The sequence below is a fragment of the Dicentrarchus labrax genome, unplaced genomic scaffold (genome assembly GCF_905237075.1).
Source record: "Dicentrarchus labrax unplaced genomic scaffold, dlabrax2021, whole genome shotgun sequence".
NCBI lineage: Eukaryota > Metazoa > Chordata > Actinopteri > Moronidae > Dicentrarchus > Dicentrarchus labrax.
Genome location: NW_026136714.1, coordinates 19105434 through 19117867, shown reverse-complemented (window position 1 = coordinate 19117867; position 12434 = coordinate 19105434). Strand labels below are relative to the sequence as shown.

Here is a 12434-nt window from a genome sequence, read left to right as displayed (position 1 = left end):
AAAGTGGGAGCTGTGATGAGGAGTTGAACCCATGGCCACTGCAGCAAGGACTCAGTCTTAGTACACTGGACACCAGCTCAGGACACCCCATAAGATTAATGTTTAATGAGTAATTCAGCATTTTGGGAAACACTTACCTGCTTTCTATTTAAGAGTGAGACAAAAGTACCGATATCAATCGCATGTCTGTGCGTTAAGTAAAGAAAGTGTTTTGTTTATAGAAGAAAATTGAGAGACATGCACAGGAACTAATGAATAAACTACAAAAGGAATTCAAGCGAAATACATTCCTGCAGGATGGACATAGCCGGACATCAGAAAAATTAACATGATGCCCAAATCATCAAATTATTAAAAAATTGCAGGAATGGCTAGAACAGACATGAATACAAGCTGCTCACAGCTTATGTTCTCTGAGAAGAAGCAAACCTTTCAAAGCTACCTCTTAAGCCCAAATGGATGAACAGTGGCTAATCTCTTAATCAAAGACACCACAGATTCATCTACGCATGGGCTCAAATTCTATACACACCAAAAGGGACACTGAAGGGGACTAAACAAATCATCAAATGTTCTGCCCAACAGCAGCTAGTGAGGTCTCTCTCTGCACTCAACATTTTGTGTGTATATCTCAAGTATAAAGAGAAGAAAAAAGAAATCTTGTATGGAAACATATTTCATAAATAGAATATGGTTTTTGGTAAACAGGGCTAGCATGCCACCCGTTAACGGCTGGTTAGCTCTCCTGATAATGTTTGAGTTCTGGCTAAATTGAGTGAGACTACCCAGCCTGCTTCTTGTGGAATGCTTCAACTTGACAGGCAAAGTCTGTGCATGCCTGCATAGCTGAGGGATTATCACAGTATCAATTCAGCCCTGAATTCCCTTTGCACCTGCCTTGTCCTGCTTAACGTACAAGAAGCAGGCGGGATTTTTCACTCCTCCCTTTCAGACGACTTACATTTCATTCACAAGTAGCTCTGAAGGGATAATGACAAGCTGCTTCTACAAACTGACACTTCTTTCTCGGCAGCCATGGGAGTTTTGTAAATACAAGCACTGAAGGTTTTGAAGATCTCCATTCTTTCTGCAGCACTTCAGATCCCCCTGAGGTGGCTCGGTGTATGAAAGGCACCACAAGAAAGCTGCGAGTATAGTGGTTGTCTTTTGGTTGGAGGAGTAACACCAGGACTGCTGTTTTAATCCCTGCCTGGTGTGACAGATAGTCTATATCATTGTCAGGCTAACAGCTCGCATCACCTGATGCAGCTGGTCCATGAATCTCACTTTGTGAAGCATTTGGACAGTTTTGTTTTTAGCGATCATCACGTAAAAATGACTCTAAAATGTCAAAAACTATTAAAAATAAATAAATTGGGTGACACCTTCAACATTTCCAGAGTAGTTTATAATTGAAGTCTGTGACTGCATGTTTAATCTCTAACAAAGTGAGATTATCTACACTTGCCGTGTTCAACACAATGAAGGAATATAGTCACCCAGATCTATAGACATTATTTGGGTTTTTCCATGCACAAATCATTCAGTAAACCCACAAACACGGCAAAGAAAATCAGACCGCACCGTCTGCTTTTACCCTGGCTTGAGCAAACACTTTATCGGTTCTCTATTAGCAAGTTTTAGTTATTTGCACAAACTGGAAAATAACTAATTTGCATTTTTTAAAATTAATAAGATACAGTGATTTTTATCACATGTTCCATACATCGTGACAGTTTAGAAAAGTGAAAATAATCTGGATTTCCTCGAAGCATGGATAAGGCAGTGAAAGATAATTGAGTGTTTGGGGGTTCCTGCCTCACCACATTCTGTTTTTAATTCTGCCACTCCTCCCATTGTGGTCAAATATCAAAACAATTATTTACAGCAAGCCTCGTCAGGCACTGTGCCTTTACTGCTAGGCATCTTCTAGGTGTGTAATTAATTTAATTCACAGGATGAACCCATTAGCTCAAGCAGAGACCAGGAAAGATTAAAACAGAAACCAACTCCAAACAAACATTGACTTATATCCATTTCATACTGGTAGCAAATATATTTTGATGCTGGGTGTGGTCAAAGTGGTTCAGTAACATGTTTAAGAAAGGTTTAGTCAAAATAATATCTACTAACTAGCCAAACACTCAGTAGGTATTAGTGAGGAATGGGGTTTGCAAAAAAATAGGGAAATGGCTGAAGAGATTCAGATTAGATCAGAAAACAAAATCTTCAATTCATGACTCATTTAAACTAAATTAATTCGTCAATGACCCCTACTGATCATCTCTGATACAAAGAGCATGTGATGACTGAGAGGAGGCATGAATGAAAGAAAGGGATTAACATACCAGCAAACAAAACATCTTTGTGAAACACACTTCAAGGTTTAGCCAGGGTTAATCCCAGCTACACAGAGAAATACCTTCACTCATTCATGTTCACCGCCACAATTTTCCTCCCGACAGAAATCTCACACAAGTTGAAGCAGGCAGGACTGACTCATCTAACAATTCTCCATATGGTTAAAAAGATTAGATCCTCACCTAGATGAAAAGCCTCCCGGGGTCACGAGGGAGGAACATTTCAGTCAAGAATATTGTGATATTTAATGGGACAGTTTGTGAGCTTAGAGTTGTGCATATGTGCCTGTTTGTTCTTTAGTAATTACTTGGTGACGGTAAGCGATGCGATAGCTGAGAGGCAAGTTTGCAAGAATTTCAATTAACCCAGTTCATGACCTCAGCAGATGCCACTGACCGGGACTTCAGCTCTACAGGCCTTTAAGGCAAAAGACTTTATCAAGTCTACCATCAGCAAGACAACAGCTTCCTCTCATCAAGCTATTTTTGGACACAAAGGAGCAGCAGAGCTATTTAACAAGTGAGAGCGAAAGTTGGGCAGCTTGAAAGTTGGGTTCTTAAAATGTATATTTCTGTATTTAAAAAAAAAAGAAAAAAGAAAATGTGAACCGTGGCAATACTTGTAACAAAGCCACATTGTGGCCTGTGGGAGAGAAAACCTTGCTACTTTTATATTGTTACCATGAGTGGGGTAAAACATTTATAAGAAGGGACCTGAAGGTGGCACTAGTAAAGGTCATATTGGCACTAAATGAAAAAGTTAGAGAATTTTTTTTTTTTTTTTTAAGTGGGGTTATATGATGTACCTCTACTTGTAGATGGCGGTCAGCACACCCCCCAGTTTGGAGAAGCAGACAGGAGTACCGGCACAGAAGCTAAGCAATGCTGTAGGTGAGGGGAGCATAAGTGTTTGCTAAATTACAGAATATTTTCATTGCTTTTCCTTACAGTCCAACAGCAGTTATATCGCTCTCTCCAAGTCATTTTTAAACATTCATTTTACCTAGGAAAAAGTAGATTTTGGAACAGTTACGGGGCACATGAGTCCTGCGTAAATGGCTGTCGGACGACAGGGTAAAGGACTCGGAATATTATAATTTTTTTTAAGGTGCGCTTTTTTGTGTAGCTAAAATACATTTGGTTGCTGCCCCCATCGACTGCAGTGCATTGCTTAGCTTCCGTGCTAGTACTCCTGTCTATGGATATACTATGGATGACTCATGTGGTATCTATTGAAAGAACGGGAAACCAAATCAACAATCAAATCAACTATGTCCAATGATCAAGCATTCAAAATGATAATCTTTACACACTGCCACGACAAAAAAAGATCTATATCTGACCTTTATATCATGATTACACACTGCACCTTAAATGTTTGTATAATATGCCTTACAACACTCTACAGGATATATTTGTGATCAATGAGTGCAGGAAAAATACAAACCCAGCCAACACAAACGTCTACCAATCCATCTCAGGCCATCTCGAACTCTGTTAAGCCACTAAATCCAGCAAGCACTGATTTAAACGGATTTTCAAGCAGTTCTGCCAAAGCTTTGATCACTCCAATAATGACTTCCTAGCAAATTTGCAAACAATGTGGGGCTAGCCTGGCAGCTGCCACATGCCCCTGGAAATCTTTTAGGAGGATTCCCTGAAGCTTGACTTTTCTCTTTTGTTTTTATTACATTCAACATACATACAAGTTCTCCATTTAAAACCTGTAGTGCTGGCCTACACATTTATGCCTTTTTGACCCTAACATATGTACTTTTTTACAGTTTTAAGACAGGTTTGGTTTTTGCAGGGGAGAGCTGATGGCATTCAGTGGATCTACTATTCAAAGTAGGTTTGATCTTGTAATAACAGGGCAGTCCCTTAGGCTCATGTAGGTCTTCATCCCACACTTAAAGACCTGAACAGCTGTGACAACTCCTTCACCTCCACAGTCAGACACTGAGACCAGTAAGAGTGGTTTCTTCAGGGTTAAGCTCTTACAGAAAAAAAAAAAGATGAGATGGGTAAAGAAAAATTCATCTTTTCAAGCCAAAAAGATTATTTTAAGCACTAAAAAAATGCACAACCAGCACAAGTGGGACAGAAGCGTGCACAGATGTTCGACCAAAATTCCACACCCCCTCAGCATAAAATTACAGAGGAAACACCGCGGCAAGGATTCCACAAAAACTGCACCGCTGCAAGAAAAGTAGGACCACATTTTGACGTGCAACCCGCTCAGACGGGGCAGTGGAGTGGAAGTCATTTCCTCTAAACAAACACGGGATGGATAAGAGTCATAATCACAGGGAGGTGGAGGCTGGGGGTGACACATCTGAGCGGGAGGAGGCCCAGCTTTGATCATGTGGACAGAAGGGTCGTCCCACTAAGGTGTTAATTGAGAGACCTCTGCCATATGTCCACAAAGGCTGACTGGCCAGCCTTATGATGTGGGCCCAGAGCGCCGCTAAGCCTGATGTACCAAGCAACACCAGGCCGTACTTCCACCAGATCTGCTTAAATGTGTTGGTGGGAAACCAGTGAGAGGCTGTGGAATGCTCTGCGTGTTGATGGAGGACATGAACAATGTACAGATTTAACACTAAGCTTGTAACAGTACGAACAAGACTGAGCTCAGAAATGTCAGTGAAATAAACATGTAGCACGTGAGCTACCTACACACTAAAATCTATGTGTGATAAAAAGCCACCATAAGACCTAAATGGTCCATTAAATTGCAGATATTGTGATAAGTGGCATTAATAATCATTTTATTTATACAATCTTTATTATATAGAATTATCCTGCAAGAAAAAAACATTATTTTAACAGATAGATGAAGTCAGCATCAGCATATTTCATGTCAGAAATTACTCAAATCATCTCGTCTGTGTTGTTTTCATGTTATTGATTCTCCAGAATGTGCAGACACCTTGAAGACACAATGTCCCATATACTGTTTACCATGGTGGCAACACAAAAACCAGCTTGAGCTGCTGGTTGCAGTGTTCAAAACAAACTTTTTTTGCTCTACTTCCAAGGACTGGTGAGCTGGAAAAGAAAACTTTCCAGCCAAGATTTTAAGTCCATCACTTAGGCTACTTAACACAACTTTTTAACCTTAAACTACTGTCATATAACCATTGTTATACAAGAGAAAGCAGCTAAATTGCAATAAGCAGCACTAAATTATAATTTAGTTGAACACAGCTGGGAAAATCATAAAATGAATAATTTTTAGAGTAATTTATATTCCCCAAAGTGACTGTACAAAAGATCATCAGGTTCACCAAAGCCACACACCAGCTTGGTACTTTTATGTCTGAAGGAAGGCTTTGTTTGGCCACCAATCTGTATTCTTATTATACCCAAGTGTAGAAAAATGGATTCAGGGATATGCCAAAAGTGCCACACTGGAAGCCTAAGAATTTCATTAAACTGCCGTCACAGCGCTCATATTCTTCCCCTTGACATATCAATTCAGTGCTTTATCTCTGAAGAAAAAGTGGAAAAGCCTCTGAGGCCAGCAGAAGATGAAGGGCCCTCTATTTGACCCCAGCTCTTCACCAGTACAATAGGGACCACCACACAGGTCTACATCCCCTTTATTCAGATCCTAAAATGCTTTAGCTCCCCACCACAACTTTAGCAGAGCTTTCATCTGCCTACTTCAACCTCCGACAATGAGAAAATAAGTAGTGGCGTATTTAACTCTGCCGTACAGTTTGGAGACTGAATACCAGATATGACCAACAGTGGCTTCATTTACACTGTACACAACAAAGCTGATGACAGACCCTTTCCGCTGCTCATAAAGCCACTTTTGTTAAGAGTTAAGTATTGTAACGCATTTCAGGCTACAAGAAAGAGAGAAGATTTGTATAGTCTCCTTTAGGGACTTGAGATGAGGATGTTTGGGACGTGCAAATCTGTGGCGAAACCTGATTTAAGCTGTTAAATGCAGGGCAAAGATGAGTGATGCATCATGTAATGGTGAAGGATTACTAAATCACATGAGAGAGAAAATGGTCAGTTTCTGAAAGCTGTTTCAAAAAACAAAAAACAAACAAACAGAGGAGCCACCACAATAAGGCTCACAAGTTAAATCTTTAATGAATTAACGTTTTCCCTCCAGTAATGCAGCCACCACATTTCCCTGCACTTGGAGCTCAAAGTTCAACCTCTTACTGCAACATGTGAGATACTCCCAGCACTTCCATGACACCTGTCTGGCGCGAACAGGATTTGTTTGGTCGGAGGAAAAGAAAAACACCAGATTAGCACAACTAGCAGGTACAACAAACACCATATGACTTTAAACATAATCCTGCTTAACCAGCAGCGCTTCATGGGATTGTCTGGTCTGGTCGCTGCAGGACCACCTGACCCAGAACATGTAACGAAGACACACTGAACTCATTCAAGGAATTAAAACAAAGGCTGGTGCATGCTTGTATGAGCACAGACATATACCTAAAATCTAAACTACTTCAAAGACAATTTAATTGATACATCCCTTGCGTTTATCAGAAGCTCCCTGCGACTGCACAGCGTTCAACTTACCCGACGCCAAGTGTCTCCCGAGCTGTTTCTGGACTTGAATGCAACCCCTCCTCGCTTTTAATCAACTGCTTGTCCTCGGAGTCAAATTATTGGAGAGTAAATCATCCGGATAAACTCTACTCAAACTCCACGACGTTATACTTCAACCCCCGTGGTACACGACGCGTCCCGTCCGCACCACCAGCAGCCTCTTTGTACTTCAGCAGCAAGTTGTTAACCCGCGGTCATGCGCACTGGGTGCCTGCACAAGCTCAGTCTGCTCGGCGCTGATATGAAGGTCAGTCAGCGCTACAGGTGTAGCTTACCTGCGGAAAGGTTGGCCTACTTTTACTGTCCGAGCGTACAGAGGGCTGAACGACCACAATGTTTTACTCTATAGCCTTCCTGGTGAAAGGTTTTACTCCAGTAAAGTACTGTTTTTTTTTTTTTTTTTTTATAAAATAATATTGCTCAATACTCTTAAAAGGCTATGGCTGTGTAACGTTAATCTAACTACCTAAGGACAGCCGCTCGTCAAATTCAATGTTATTCTGAGCATTTTGGTAATCGAAAAAAGTCATATTTGTAGCACTATTTGAGCTACTGTATAATTTCTACTTCACACGTCTAAACTACACATATACTCAATATCAAGCACTTTTACTGCAGCAAGATTTGGAGAAATTCAAAATAAATGTACCCAAGTGGCAATTATCAACTTGACAATAATGTTAACTAATATTGCTCAATAATTCATGGCTATGTGCCGATGTACTGATTCTACCTAACACTTAACATACTCAATATCAAGCATTTTTACTGTAGCAATTTGAAGAAAACAAAAGTTCATATTTTTACCTCCAATGCATACTTTACCATATTTGACTACTGTAAAATAATATTGCTCAATATTTCATGGCTATGGATGGTATATCTGACTTCCACACATCTAACACTACACACTCAATATCAAGCACTTTTACTGCAGCAATTTGCAGAAATTTAAAAAAAAAGTTCATATTTTTACCTCCAAGTGGCATATTTACCTATTTGAGCTACTGTAAAATAATATTGCTCAATATTTCATGGCTATGGATTTTTTTATACATATACTCAATATAAGTTTTACTAATTTGGAAATGTCTACACGTCTTTAATGGATGTATAACTTTTCTCTATCAATATCAATTTTTACTGTAGCAATTTGGAGAAATTCAACTATAATAATCCTTTTTTTTACCTCCAAGTGGCACACTTGACCATGTTTGAGCTACTGTAAAATAATATTGCTCAATATTTCATGGCTATGGATGGTATATCTGACTTCTACACATCTAACACTACACATATACTCAATATCAAGCACTTTTACTGCAGCAATTTGGAGAAATGTAAAACAAATTCTCATATATTTCATGGCATTTCTGACTTTACAATGGATGGCAACAATAAAATCCACCTGTTAGATGTCTTCAAATATCTGGCTGAAACCGTAAAACCACAATATTACACTTAAATGCAACAATTTGGAGAAATGTAAGAACAATAAGTTCATATTTGTACTAAGGATATTAATCGTAATTCTAGGCTACTGTAAAACACACCTTACCTACAATATTTCAGAGCATAAGTGATGGTGTATCTGGCTTTAAATCTAAAAACTTACACCGCCATCTTGTGGCGCTTTAACAGCATGAATTAATTAAATAAAGTCCTATTTGTGGTTTGACCTTATTATAAGCATGGTGGCATATTTGACCACATTTGAGCTACTGTAAAATAATATTGCTCAATATTTCATGGCTATGGATGGTATATCTGACTTCTACACATCTAAGACTACACACACACTCAATATCAAGCATTTTTACTGTAGCAATTTGGAGAAATTCAACTATAAAAGTCCTTATTTTTACCTCCAAGTGGCACACTTTACCATATTTGAGCTACTGTAAAATAATATTGCTCAATATTTCATGGCTATGGATGGTATATCTGACTTCTACACATCTAACACTACACATATACTCAATATCAAGCACTTTTACTGTAGCAATTTGGAGAAATTCAACTATAAAAGTCCTTATTTTTACCTCCAAGTGGCATATTTCACCATATTTGAGCTACTGTAAAATAATATTGCTCAATATTTCATGGCTAAGGATGGTATATCTGACTTCTACACATCTAACACTACACATATACTCAATATCAAGCACTTTTACTGCAGCAATTTGGAGAAATTCAACAATAAAAGTCCATATTTGTACCTCCAAGTGGCATATTTCACCATATTTGAGCTACTGTAAAATAATATTGCTCAATATTTCATGGCTAAGGATGGTATATCTGACTTCTACACATCTAACACTACACACATACTCAATATCAAGCACTTTTACTGTAGCAATTTGGAGAAATTCAACAATAAAAGTCCTTATTTTTACCTCCAAGTGGCACATTATTATATTTTACCTTCTTAAAATTATTTTAATTTTTTTTTTTTATTTTTGTTTTTGTTATATCAAAAAAAAAAAATATAATTTTTTTTTTTTATTTTCCCATTTTGAAAAAAATTTTTTTTGTACCATTTTAAAATACTAAAAATAATTTTTTTTTTAGTTATTGTTTTTACTTTTAGAAAAAAAATTTTATGTTTTTTTTTCATTTTGGAAAAAAATTTAGGTATACCACTTATTTTAAATTTTTTTTTTTTTTTTTTAGTGTGTTTTTCTATTTATAATAATTTTAAATTTAATTTTTTATTTTTTTTTTTTTAGTATTTTATAATTTTTTTATTAATTTTTTTTTTTTTTTTTTAGTTTTATTTTTTTTTTTTTTTTTTTTTTTTCCAATTGGTTTTGTGTTTTTTAATTTGTTTTTATTTAAAATTATTTTATTTGTTTTTTTGTTTTTAAATTAAATTTTATTTTTTTTTTGTTTTTTTCAATTTTTTGGTTGAATTTTGTTTAAAATTTATATTTTTTTTTTACAATTATTTTATTTTTTTTTTTTTATAATATTTTTTTTTTTTTTTTTGTTTTATTTCTTTTTTTATTTTTTTTTTTTTTTTTAAATTGTTATTATTTATAATTATGTGTTTTTTGATATTTTTTTTTTTTAAATTAAAAATATTTTTTTGTTTCAATTTATTTTTTTTGTTTTTTTTAAATTAATTTTTTTTTATTTTTTTTTTTTTAATGTAAAATTATTTTTTTAATTTTTTTTTTTTTTTATTTTTTTTATTTTTTTTTCTTCTTAAGATTTAATAATTTGCATGAATTTATTCTTTTTATAAGAGGAAGTAGTTGTTTTTTATATTTTTATTTATTTTTTTTTTTAACCAAAGATATTTTTTTAGATATTTTTTTTTTTTTTATTTTTCTTTTATTAAATCATTTCTATTATTTTTAGGTTATTAGCGGAAAAAAGGTTTATTTTTTTTTTTAAATTGCTTTAAAGTAGTGGCCCGTGAAGCCTCAACTGGAGTGAAAATAAAACCATTATTGTTGAATTCCTGATGATATATGTTTTATAACGAGTAAGCTAACGTTAGCTGTTAATTAACGTTAATCTAACCTAAGGACAGCTGCTGGTCGACGTTATTTGACATTTTATCGAGCACTTCAGCAAGACTTTGAGAAACTTGTCGCAATTATCAACTGACAATAATGTTAACTTGTAATAATTGGTATGTGCCGATGTTGAACTAACTTAGTAATGTTTAATATCTTGTGACTTTTGGTGCCACCTAACCTATCGTTAGCTTGTCGTTTACCTTCCGCGGAACAATATAGTTCTTGGAATGTGTAACGTCTTTAATGGGATAATTTTCTTTTGGCGTATTAATATGAATGTTTCTTAATGGTAATGTTGCACAGAAGTGCTCATTTTATGGGTTTCTGGGATGGCTCCACCTGTTAGATGTCTTCAAATATCTGGTGAAACCGTAAAACCACAATATTACATTAAATGTAAAGCTATACAGTTAATATTTCTAAGATTAATCGTAATTCTAGGCTACCAAAACACACCTCACCTACAGTGTTTGGGACAGAGCGGAGTCAGTGAGGGTGACTGGCCTACACCGCCATCTTGTGGCGGTTTAACAGCATGATTAATTTAAAGCCTATTTGTGGTTTGACTTTATTATAAGCAGTGGTGGGAGGTATTTACTCCAGTACTGCACTTAAATGATAATGTGCATTATTCTGAAATGGGCAATTCTGCATAATGAAAATGTTTGCTACTTAAAATAGGCTGTATTATGATAATGATACGTTTGTACTTTGCACCTTGCATGACTTTTACTTTTAACAGGGTATTTCTACACTGTGGTATTATCACTCTCAGTAAAGTACAAGATCTAAGTACTTCTTCCACCTCTGAATACAACCTAATATTTATCAAAACAGTAATTGAAAAGGCATACGCTCTTTGAGTATATATTGTGTTATTCAAATAAATTACACCTACAAAATATGTTCAACTTGCCCTTGACTTTATTAACAAAGAGATTGGTAGCGACAATCAGCTGGACTGAATGTGGCTTTGTATTTTTGCATTAAAAGGCATAGTGGGTTATGTGACAGATTAACGTGAGCCTTTAAGCCAGTTTAAAAGCTATAGCCTGTGTTTTGCTTAGACTCTCCTCTATACTTTTTATTTATCTAATCAGGTCAAAGTTTCATTGAGATTAAGTTTTCTTTTTCCTTAGAGACAAGCCTAAGAGGGCAGTAAGAAGCATACATGTGCAGGAAAGAAAAAGAGGTCTGTCTGATAGATGGATGGATGTGTAGTTAAGAAGATAGACGCATGTGGACACCCAAAAATGTGTAATTATTGAGCATCTCATTCCAAAATTATTGGTATTATTGTGCTGCTATGACAGTCTCCACTCCTCTAAAGAAGTCTTTCCACAACATTGAACATTGGCAATTTCAGTTCTTCCCAAAGGTGCTGGATGGGGTTGATGTCGGATCAGGTTCTTCTACACCAAAATGGGGAAAAGATTTAACCTGGTTTTGTGCAGGAAGGTCACTGTCATGTTGAAACAAGGGAAGGGCCTAACACAAACTTAACACAAGGTTGGAAGCACCAAAACATGCATTAGTATTGGTTATTCATGTAACTGTATGCTGTAGCATCATGGACAAGGGTGCACGACAGACAGACAGACAGACAGAGGATTGGGACCAAAAAAGAAAATGTGGGACACAACAATACCTGAAATCTGAAAAGTCAATCTGTCCCAGAGCAAGAACAAATGTGAATGCGCACTATCAGGAGTTAAAATGATGAAACTGTTCATACAAACTATCGTTTTCAAACCTGCTGGAAAGTACACGACCCGCATTGCGCAGCGACAGTTTAAGTTCAGGCATGCACAGCGTCTATTATTCTGGTCACATCCCTCTATTGGTAACGTTATCATTTCATCACTTCACTACCCAGTTGAGTTTGTACAGAGCGGATAGTGTTTCCAGCGGGGGCCACACCTCTCCCGTCGCTCTGGATTGGCCCTTCTCTCTT

General features: G+C 36.5%; 1 protein-coding gene across 1 annotated transcript in view; it reads right to left on the bottom strand.

The window, feature by feature from the left end:
- Positions 1-7139, bottom strand: part of kank1a (KN motif and ankyrin repeat domains 1a) — a 54076-nt gene extending 46937 nt beyond the window's left edge. Inside the window, exon 1 of the mRNA XM_051423014.1 lies at positions 6924-7139. The gene's annotated coding sequence lies outside the window, so the exon portion shown is untranslated. The remainder of the gene's footprint in view (positions 1-6923) is intronic.
- Between the last annotated feature and the right edge of the window lie 5295 nt (positions 7140-12434).